Source organism: Microtus oregoni, unplaced genomic scaffold (assembly GCF_018167655.1).
Source record: "Microtus oregoni isolate MIOR12 unplaced genomic scaffold, Mior012 000020F_ref0000438, whole genome shotgun sequence".
Taxonomy (NCBI): domain Eukaryota; kingdom Metazoa; phylum Chordata; class Mammalia; order Rodentia; family Cricetidae; genus Microtus; species Microtus oregoni.
Window position 1 is genome coordinate 38,986,570 of NW_024543079.1, and position 11,212 is coordinate 38,997,781.

Consider the following 11,212-nt stretch of genomic DNA (forward strand, 5'->3'; position numbering starts at 1 on the left):
ACCTAGTCACACATCCCCCAGCTTGTTCAAAGCCATAGGTGAAAGCAGGGCAGGTTTGGGGATGGAATCGAGGTGGTCAAGTGACTTTGCTCTTGGCGTCTGAAATCTGGTCTCTTGACCATCTGCCTCCCAGTTCGTGATGTGCATTCAGTATCCAGCTCTCAGCACCAACGTGCAGGAACGTGGGGCCTGGAGAGGGCTGCCCGAGGCTGAAGAGAGAGTGCAAACAGAAATTACAGGAGGAGCCAGCACTCTGGGTGTCAGCCTTGGAGACACAGCAGAGCCAGAACTCAGAGCCCCACGAATGCTAGGGGAGGTGCCTGTAGGAACTGCCGCTTGGGGACTGAGGGTGGAGGAATGGGGCCAGGGAAAAGGAGTCCACTCCCAGGATCGCCTTAGTAAAGGGCCAGCATCCTATTTTATTAAAAGCCTGTTGTTGGCTGGATAAATGGTCTTTCTGCTGAGTGGCAAGGGCCCAGTAACACTGGGGGCAATTAGGAGCCTGTTCTAGGAGCTAACTTCAAACCAGCAAGCACATTTTTTTTTTTTGCTAATTAGTCTCTCTTTCTCTCTCATCTCTCCTTCTCCCCTCCCTCTTTCTCTCTCTCTCATCCCTTTCTCCCCTCCCTCCCTCTCTCTCATCTCTCCCTCTCCCTTCCCTCCCTCTCCTTCCCCTCTATCTTTCTTGAGCTTGACTCCCCGTGCATGGTGCGCATGACCTTCTGTACACTGGGGTGTGTGTGTGTGTGTCACCAGATGACTCCCTCCTTCTTTTCCTGTCCTCCACTCTCTTTATCCTCCTACAGGAGTGGACCCAGACAATGGCCTGGGGTTATTTACTGAGATGCCTGGGAGGGAAGGGACACAGCCCTGTTTATAGCGGTTGAGTTTCTAAACCACCAAACTCATCCCTCTCCAAATCTTCATTGTAGGAAAAAAAAAACAAAAAACAAAACAAAACAGCACAGCACAAGGAGACTCATTTCAAAAGAAAGCAGGAGAAAAGCTGTGTTTCCTTTGCCAGCCAGTTTGCTATTATTATTAATTTTAGGCTTGATTAAGGCAGGGAAGGTAAAATGACTTATTTCATGTTTCGATGGTAGTTTTATTTTTTCTTCCTTCACTGCCTTGTGAGTCAGGCAGGCAAATAGTGATGTCAGAATGGGGGAGATGGGGTGAGGTTTGTGCAAACTCCTGTAACCACTCCTTCTGCTAAGGTTTCAGGGGACGGTGAGCCTCCCAGGACCTGTTCTGAAACTCACCCAAATTGCTTCCATTTCTACCAGAATCAAAGAAATGACACTTCAAAGTGTTTATCCAGATTTTTAAAAAACTATATTTAAACTATAAAATAAACGAAAAGACTTACTACACTGACTGGTTGTCTGAGATTCTTTATTTAATTCCTTGGTTAGGTTAAAGTAAGTTGCTCCTATATAAGATAGAATACAGTAATTTATTGGCTTCTCTTTAACCTTGTTTTCAAACAATAAACTTTGTGTGAGGAGCCAGAGAAGGGTATATATGTGTTTAAAAGAAAAAAAAAATGTATAGTTCACAGAGATAAAGGGATTCCAGGACAAAGAAAATGTAAAGTGTACCTTAAACTATCTTACTCCATATTTGAACATTAGTTTATCTTCAGAGGACCTGGGAGATGATGGCTCGGCAGTTAGAGGTGCCTGCTGCCAAGACCGGCAACCTGAGTTTGGTGAGTGGGTGTGCGGGTGTGCGCATGCACACAGCGTTTATGTCACTCATCGCATCATTAAAACTGTCATACCTACATAAACCTGAATCTGGTAAAGGCATAGCTTTATAAACTAACTTCATCAGAGTTCTTTAAATCACAGGGACAGGTAACACCAGACACAGAAAAGAAGAGAAAAACAGCATGGCATGTTAAATCCAGCCAACCTTTCTAAACGTTCAGAAAGTTTGATTTGTCTCCTCCAGTTATCAAAGAGAAAGGCAGAAGACTACCCGTGTGGCAAGGGAATGCATAAGGGGCAGAATTTCCCCCTCGCAGTGGGGGATAGGGGCTCTATCACCTGGCAGAGTGTGGTTTTCTAGTATGTCTTTGTTGGTTGATTTAAAGCACTAACTCCGAGTTTTTAATATAGCACTTTCCGTGAGTCACTGGGCTGAAAGCCCATCCAGAGCCAGGCAAGGGTCCAAGACAGAAACAAGCAGGATCCAGCTACGAGAAGTCTCTGTTAGCACAGCTAAACAATTGTAATTAAGAAAGTTCCAGTCACTCCAAGATTGCCTCCTTCTAGATAAAATAAGGAAAACATTACTGAAGAGCGAGCGAGCAGGACAAGGCAAGGCAACAACTCAGAGACAATGCTGAGAAGTAGGGCTAGGATGCTAACAATCAACTTGCTGTCCCAGAGAGAAGTGATAATCTGATTAGCTCTTAGGAATTCAGCATCCTGTTGACTCGGGGCAGAGCAGGTGCACAGAATGCATGGGACAGGTCCCCCCCTGAGAAAGCAGGAGGTGCAGTCTGGACCACCGGAAGCCCCAGTGATCCTATTCCTCCTGCAAAATCACCCAGGGAGCAAAGCAGAGCCAAGCATCAAGAACAGGCTGTGCTGACTTCTGGTCCTCTCCTACTTCTCTTACTACAAATAACCGCTCTAGAAGTCGGTCCGCAGCTGGGAGGAAAAGATGTGCCAGCAGGAGACCTCAGGATCTGAGAACCAGTGACCTGCTTGGTGCCCTCCTGCTGTCCCTTCTCTCCTGGTTACCCCTGGCTCTGGAGGGATTTGCCATGGGAATCACAAAAAGGCAGGAACAAAGCCATCCTCAAAGACATCCTGTTCTCTATGGCTGGTCCACGGAGGGAGGGAAAGCATGAATAGACCCAGCCAGAGACTCCAGCCCCCGTTCTTACAGCCCACGGATCCCTGCAGACAGTCTGGTCAGCCAGCGGCAGTACCACCACCACATCTGGTCTACGGTTGGGACATCAGTGGGTAGCCTGCTACTCACAGCAAGCAGCAGGGAGGTCCTGAGTCTTCCTGACTGTGCTCTGGCTTTAGAAAGCTCGGCCCAGCAGCCACTTTCCACCCCATCATGTTTCCCAGCAGCAGCATTTGGAAATATGAACCTCACCAAGGAAGCAATAGAAAGTGGCACTTTAAGAAAAATTATAATGAAATAAAAAAGAACTCCTGGAGGAACCTATAGAAAGGCCAGGGTGAAACAGAACAGTAAGACACAGAACAAACCTTAATCCATAAGGAAATGTTAGACTTGGCCCTAACGGGTCAATAATTATCATAAAGGCAAACAGTCTAAATACACCCACTAAAATGTGGATTGGCAGAGTAGATTTTAAAAGATGACCCAACTATATGCTGCTTCCAAGAAGCTCATTTCAAATTCATGGACTTAAGTAACTGACAGCAAAAGAATGGAAAAGGATACACCATAAAAACATTTTTTTTAATGTACACTTTTTTCATAATTTGTTATGTTTGGGGATTACCAAAGTAATTCTAATGATGGTTGAATATAACAAAAGAAAATCTTTTATCTCATCTTAAAACATCCACTGATCCATCTCATTCAGTACAATAGTCAATGTTAAAAGAACATAAAACAAATATGTACACTATCACGGTTCTCATGAACGTCTATTCCATCACTGGTGGGTAGCACACTTAACAGTTAAATACCTTTAAATACGGTATGGTGACGGCACGACGGCAGCACTGATAACCAGATAACCATCCAGCTAGAAACCAGCCAACAGGAAACTGTCTAAATATTTAAAATACCGCTCTTGTTTAATCACCCTTTGATTTGATCACCTTCTGGGGGGAAGGGGAGGAGCCTGCTGGTCACATGGAACTATATTAAGGCCAAATCCTCTGGTATCCCTTCCCAGAGGTTTCTTTCAACTGGATTAAGCCCCCAGTTCCAAGGCAAGCCCAAGTTTGTGGTCTCTAGCATTAAAGCTCTTCCCATCTACCAGAGTGGATGGTGTAAGCTTCACACCAGGCCTCAGAGTCTGAGTCTAACCCACTCCGACTGAACCAGAGTTGTTGACTTCTGCAGAAATGGAAGCAGTAGGATCCAACGCCAGTGCCCAAACGAGTGCAGTTGGTACCTGATGTCCAAGCAAGCTTTACTGAAGTGTCCGAATCCTCACATACTTTCTGATAAATTGATCCTCCAAATTCTGTCCCATTATTGACCTTAGTATGTAGCTGGAAGTCCTCAGTGCTGTAGCCTACTGCAAAGTTACTCCTTATCAGGCTTTCATTTGGCATTGTCATCTGGTCATCTGGTCATCTGGTACCCAGCAAGCCAGCCCTCATAACCAAAGACAGCTGAGCCATGGAAAATCAAAGGTCCAGCAAAACCAAAGTCAACATCACAGCCAAGGTTTAGACGCTCCCTCTTGTAAGCAGACTTGATTTTCCCACTTTTCTTCCCTGTGTTTGGTGAAAAGGTAGTATCAAATGTCACTTTCAAACCTTGACAGGTCTGGTCTTCAGTTGCCATCCCTGTCCCCAGAGTGCTATCGGTGTTCCATTTCTCTGTGAAAGTCAGACCATGCTCACACCATTTGTATCTGGTCTCCAAGGTCCCACTAACTTTACCACTGTCTGGTTAGATGAACCAGATGTTAAAAATTCTACACCACTGTACGACTTTGTTTTCACATTCACCTTTACCAACCCAAAGCCAAATCTTTTGTTGAAAATATCTTTGGCAGCTTTGCCAAGGTCAGCATAGGATGGAGGGATACACATTGGTCGTGGATATGTCTGTACACAACAGTCCGTCATAGCGAAACTGCGGGGTGGGGGGGGGCATCACAGGTGTCCTGAGGGGTGCTGCCACTCTGCTCACAGTTAAGGCTGCTCCATTATCTGGCAATTGCGCTGTAGCCACTGCGGCTAGAGGGTGAAGTAAAGGAGCCACCATAAACTTGTTTATAAAAGGGACTGGATGGAGAGATGGCTCAGCAGTTAAGAACACTGGCTACTATTCCAGAGGATCCGAGTTTGATCCCAGCACCCACGTGGCAGCTCACAGCTGTCTGTAACTCCAGTTCCGGGGATCTGGACTCACATGTTGGCTAAATATCAATGTTCCTGAAATAAAAATAAATAGTTTAAAAAATTGTTAATAGAAAGGAAGCGTGATTGGCTATACTAAATCAAAACATCAAACAAAGAAAGTTACTCTGGGCAGAGAGGGATGTTATTAAATAATAAATAATCCATCAATAAGTGATAACTATCTTGTGACCCAAACATGAAAGGCTCACAGGTATGAAGCAAAAAGTAAACTGAAAGAAAAAAAAAATTCCATAGCTATCGTGAGAATGTGATCTCCATGGCCCTCACACTCAGTGCTTGCAGGAACCAGAGACAAAATCAGCAAGAACATAGGACTGACATCACCAACTGACAGGTCTGTAATCCTATCCTAGCATATTCTGTCCAACAGCAGCAGAACACAGAATCTCCAAGGGCCCACAAAATACTCAGCAAAGTGGCATACACTATAGATCACAAAACAGTATTGACAGGGCTGGGGAGATGGCTCAGCAAGGAAAGAACAAGGGCCAGAATTTGGATTTCCCAGCACATGGTGGCCATCTTGTAACCCCAGAGCACAGGAGGAAGAGAAAGGGCAAGCTGGCTACACAGACTAGCTGATCTAAAGAATTTAGTTCAGCAAGAGATGCTATCCCAGGAAACAAAGCGCAGGACGAGTGAAGAAAACTCCTGACATCAACCAAGCATCCAAGTGTGAGGATCCGACTTCTAGTGCCCATATAAAAAGCCAGGCTGTGTGAGATGTATAGTGTAGGGTGTGCGCATGTGAGAGAGAGGGGTGTGTGCGAGAGAGAGAGAGAGAGATGTATGGTAGAGAGTGTGTGTGTGAGATGTGTGGTATGTGTATTGTGAGAGAGAGATGCATGGTGTGTGTACAGTCATGTATGTATATGTGTGTAAGATGTGGTGTGTGTGTGTGTGTGAGAGAGAGAGAGAGAGAGAGAGAGATGCATGGTGTGTGTAGTAGTATGTGTTTATGTGTGAAAGATGTGGTATATGTGTGTGTGTTACTAGAGAATAGAATCAGGCAGATCTGGAACTTGCCAACCAGCCAGCCTAGACAATCAGTGAGCCCAGGTTTGGTGAGAGACTCTAGAAGAAGGAGAAGGAGGAGAAGGAGGATGAAGAAGACAGAGAAAAAGGAGGAGGAGGAGAAAGAGAAGGAAGGAGAAGGAGACAAAGGAGGAAGAAGAAAAAGTGTAGAACAGTGTCAACCACCTGTCATCTGCTCTTGGCCTCCACACATAAGCATGAACACCCACATAGACATGTGCACACAAAACATACAATGAATATGTGCCTGAAAATGCGAAATGAAGCCCGAGTTATGATGGAGGAAGGTCATTGGCTAATAAAGGAACTGCCTTGGCCCATTTTATTGGTTAGAAGATAGGTGGGAGGAGTAAACAGAACAGAATGCTGGGAGGAAGAGGAAGTGAGCTCAGACTCCACAGCTCTCCTCTCGGGAGCAGACGCCTCAGAGAGATGCCATGCCCCACTCCTGGGCAGACGCACGCTATGAAGCTCCAACCCAGGATGGACATAGGCTAGAATCTTCCCGGTAAGCGCACCTAGGGGTGCAACACAGATGATTAGAAATGGGCTAAATTAATATGTGAGAATTAGCCTAGAAGAGGCTAGATAGAAATGGGCCAAGCAGTGATTAAATGAATACAGTTTGTGTGTTGTTATTTCGGGGCATAAGCTAGCCATGTGGGCAGCCAGGGTGCTGGGGACGCAGCCCCGCCGCCCTTATTACTACAGAGTTAAGCATGTACGAATCTCTTAAAAGATCAAATTGAACAATACACATACAATACTTTGATGACTCTGATAATAATAACAACAAAAAATAATGAAAACAGTAATGGCCGTGACTTATTGAATATTCTCCACTGCTGGCACCAAGGAGGCTTTGTTTTTATTTAACCCACACAAGCACAAGTTGCACTGGTTTTCTGCAGTCCTCCTTAGCTATGGCTTTCTTTTCCATAGTTTCAGTCACTATGGTCAGTTGTGGCCCAAAAATCTTAGCTGTAAAATTCCAGAAATAAAACTTAAATTCTGCACAATTGTAAGCAGCATTCTGACTTCTCTGCCCTACCTCTTCCTCCTGGGGTGTGAATTATCTTTTGTTCATGTATCCACACTGTATATGCTGCATGCCCATGAGTAATTTGGTAGCTTCTACATTGACTCTCATAATATTGCAACACTTGTATTCAAGAGGCATATAGATTATGTAATAATAGCCCCCAATGAACAATAATAGTGAAGATGGCAGTTTATTTACACTGTATTGGTATAAATGTTTTCTTTTGTTATTGATTGTTGTTATGGTCCTACTGTGCCTAATTTATAAGTTAAACTTTATCATACTTGTTGTGTATTGGGGGAAAAAAGCATGTGACATAATCAGTACTACCCATGGTTTTCAGCATCCACTGGAGACCGTAGAATGTATCTCTTATGGATAAAGAGGGCACTACCGTAGGTAGATTGGCTCTAAAGGCCAGAGAAGTAATGTGTCTAAACACACAGCTTACAGAACAACAGAGTCCCAGCCAAGGGCTCCCATGGTCACACTGTGTTCTCATGCCCTCCAGAGACAGTGAACTAGTGAGGGAAGACTCCCTTGGTTTAGGCATCCCTTCCGCAGATGGGTACAGCCTCATATGATTAGGTGCAGCCTTAGTAGGTGGATGGAGGGAGTCGTCTTGGCCTCCACACCAGCAAGCTCCCTAGGAAAGCAGGTTCCCTTTGGCAGGGCCGCAGTTGGGATGCGCATAGGAACAGGAACAGCTGTTTCCTGGAAGGGGCAGTTGGAGAGAATGAAGAAAAACGCCATGTGTCCAGGTCTAACAATAGCCCCGTTATTGCTGACAGGGCCTTGGTCGGGATGGAAGTCATTCTTTCAGGTGCAGAAAAGGAAAGCGAGGCTGTGCGTCACTGCCTTAAAATAGGTGGGGGCAGGCAGGCAGCTTGCAGGTGACGCGTGAGGAGTTTCTCAGTTGGTATTTCCTATATTTCCTGTTTTGGATGTAGGTTTCTGTCTTTCTTTCCTGAACTGGTATGTGTGTGTGTGTGTTCATAAAGTTTGTGTACCAGGTTTCCCCTCATCCCCATCTGTGTTCTTTTCATCAATAGTTTCCCAGCTGTTCAGCACGGTGGCAGGAACCCATAGAAACTCAGGCAGTTCTGTTGTTTTCTCCTTAGCTCTTCCCCGCAGGCTCATAAAACTTTGACACACCTGCAGCGCAGTACAGCAGAAGGGACGTGCTGTCCTGGATTGGAGTTGTCCATGGGAAGAGACAGCTCAGGTCCTAAGCAGACTGCTGTTTTATTTGCTGTTCAGTACAGCTTTCTTTAAGTCAATACATTGGATCTGAGATTGACATTTTGCTAAATTCCTTCACTTCAAATGTTTTTGTGATGGGCCAGCCCAGTGTGTTAAAAGGCTCATCATGAGGGCCTGATGACTTGAGTTTGATCCCTGGATCTCACCGACTAAGGAGAGAAGGGCTCTTTGGAGAGAAGGGCAGCCATGGTATCCATACACCTGTTAACACACACTCTTTCGCTGAGTAATAAGTACAATAAAATAAATGGGAATTTAAATAAGAAAGACTTTGTAGGGCTGGAGAATGACTCAGCAGGTACTGGCACTTTCTACTCATGTGGAAGCCCAGAAGTTGACTCCCAGCACCCACGTCAGGAGGCTCACAACTGCCTGCAACTCCAGCTCCCTGGCACTCCTTTCTAGCCTCCTTGGGTATCTACACACATGGCTAGTGTGTGCATACATGTGTGCACACACATGCACACCCATCCTTAAACATAAATGTTTTAAGAGCTACTTGACTTGCATTTCCCTGATTGCTAAGGAAGTTGAGCATGACCTTAAGTGTCTTTTGGCCATTTGAACTTCTGTTGAGAATTCTCTGTTCAGCTCAGTGCCTCATTTTATAATTGGGTTGATTAGCCTTTTACGGTCTAGTTTCTTGAGTTCTTTATATATTTTGGAGATCAGACCTTTGTCAGTTGCGGGGTTGGTGAAGATCTTCTCCCAGTCAGTGGGTTGCCTTTTTGTCTTAGTGACAGTGTCCTTTGCTTTACAGAAGCTTCTCAGTCTCAAGAGGTCCCATTTATTCAATGAGGCCCTTAGTGTCTGTGCTGCTGGGGTCACATGTAGGAACTGGTCTCCTGTGCCCATGTGTTGTAGAGTACTTCCCACTTTCTCTTCTATCAGGTTCAGTGTGTTCGGGCTGATATTGAGGTCTTTAATCCATTTGGACTTGAGTTTTGTGCACGGTGATAGATATGGATCTATTTTCATTCTTCTACAGGTTGACATCCAGTTTTGCCAGCACCATTTGTTGAAGATGTACTCTTTTTTCCATTGTATACTTTTAGCTCCTTTATCGAAAATCAGGTGTTCATAGGTTTGTGGGTTAAAGTCAGGGTCTTCTATTCGATTCCATTGGTCGACTTCTCTGTTTTTATGCCAACACCAAGCTGTTTTCAATACTGTAGCTCTGTAATAGAGTTTGAAGTCAGGGATGGTAATGCCTCCAGACGATCCGTTATTGTATAAGAGTGTTTTGGCTATCCTGGGTTTTTTGTTTATTCATATAAAGTTGATTATTGTCTTCTCCAGATCTGTGAAGAATTTTGATGGGATTTTGATGGGGATTGCATTGAATCTATAGATTGCTTTTGGTAGAATTGCCATTTTTACTATGTTGATCCTCCCAATCCAAGAGCAAGGGAGATCCTTCCATTTTCTGGTGTCCTCTTCAATTTCTTTCTTCAAAGACTTAAAGTTCTTGTCAAATAGATCTTTCACTTCCTTGGTCAGAGTTACCCCAAGATATTTTATGCTATTTGTGGCTATCGTGAAAGGTGATGCTTCTCTGATTTCCCTCTCTGCTTCTTTATCCTTAGTGTATAGGAAGGCAACTGATTTTTTGGAGTCGATCATGTATCCTGCTACATTACTAAAGGTGTTTATCACCTGTAGGAGTTCTTTGATAGAGTTTTTGGGGTCGCTGATGTATACTATCATATCATCTGCAAATAACGAAAGCTTAACCCAATGATAAAATGGGACACTGAGCTGAACAGAGAATTCTCAACAGAAGAAATTCAAATGGCCAAAAGACACTTAAGGTCATGCTCAACCTCCTTAGCGATCAGGGAAATGCAAATCAAGACAACTTTAAGATACCATCTTACACCTGTCAGAATGGCTAAAATCAAAAACGCCAATGATAGCCTTTGCTGGAGAGGTTGTGGAGAAAGGGGTACACTCATCCATTGCTGGTGGGAATGCAAACTTGTGCAACCACTCTGGAAAGCAGTTTGGCAGTTTCTCAGGAAATTCGGGATCAACCTACCCCTGGACCCAGCAATACCACTCTTGCGAATATACCCAAGAGAGGCCCTATCATACAACAAAAGTATATGCTCAACTATGTTCGTAGCAGCGTTGTTTGTAATAGCCAGAACCTGGAAACAACCTAGATGCCCTTCAATGGAAGAATGGATGAAGAAAGTATGGAATATATACTCAGCAGTAAAAAACAAGGACTTCTTGAATTTTGCATACAAATGGATGGAAATAGAAAACACTATCCTGAGTGAGGTAAGCCAGACCCAAAAAGAGGAACATGGGATGTACTCACTCATATTTGGTTTCTAGCCATAAATAAAGGACATTGAGCCTATAATTCGCGATCCTAGAGAAGCTAAATAAGAAGGTGAATCCAAAGACAAACATATATGCATCCTCCTGAATATTAACCTTCATCAGGTGATGAAAGGAGACAGAGACAGAGACCCATATTGAAGCACCGGACTGAAAGCTCAAGGTCCAAATCAGGAGCAGAAGGAGAGAGAGCACGAGCAAGGAACTCAGAACCGCGAGGGGTGCACCCACACACTGAGACAATGGGGATGTTCTATCAGGAACCCACTAAGGCCAGCTGGCCTGGGTCTGAAAAAGCCTGGGATAAAACCGGACTCGCTGAACATAGCAGACAATGAGGACTACTGAGAACTCAAGAACAATGGCAATGGGTTTTTGATCCTACTGCATGTACTGGCTTTGTGGGAGCCTAGGCAGTTTG

At 44.5% G+C, this 11,212-nt stretch overlaps 1 pseudogene; it reads right to left on the reverse strand.

The window, feature by feature from the left end:
- Positions 1-3,916: 3,916 nt before the first annotated feature.
- On the reverse strand, positions 3,917-4,769 carry LOC121460454 (annotated as a pseudogene).
- Positions 4,770-11,212: the final 6,443 nt, after the last annotated feature.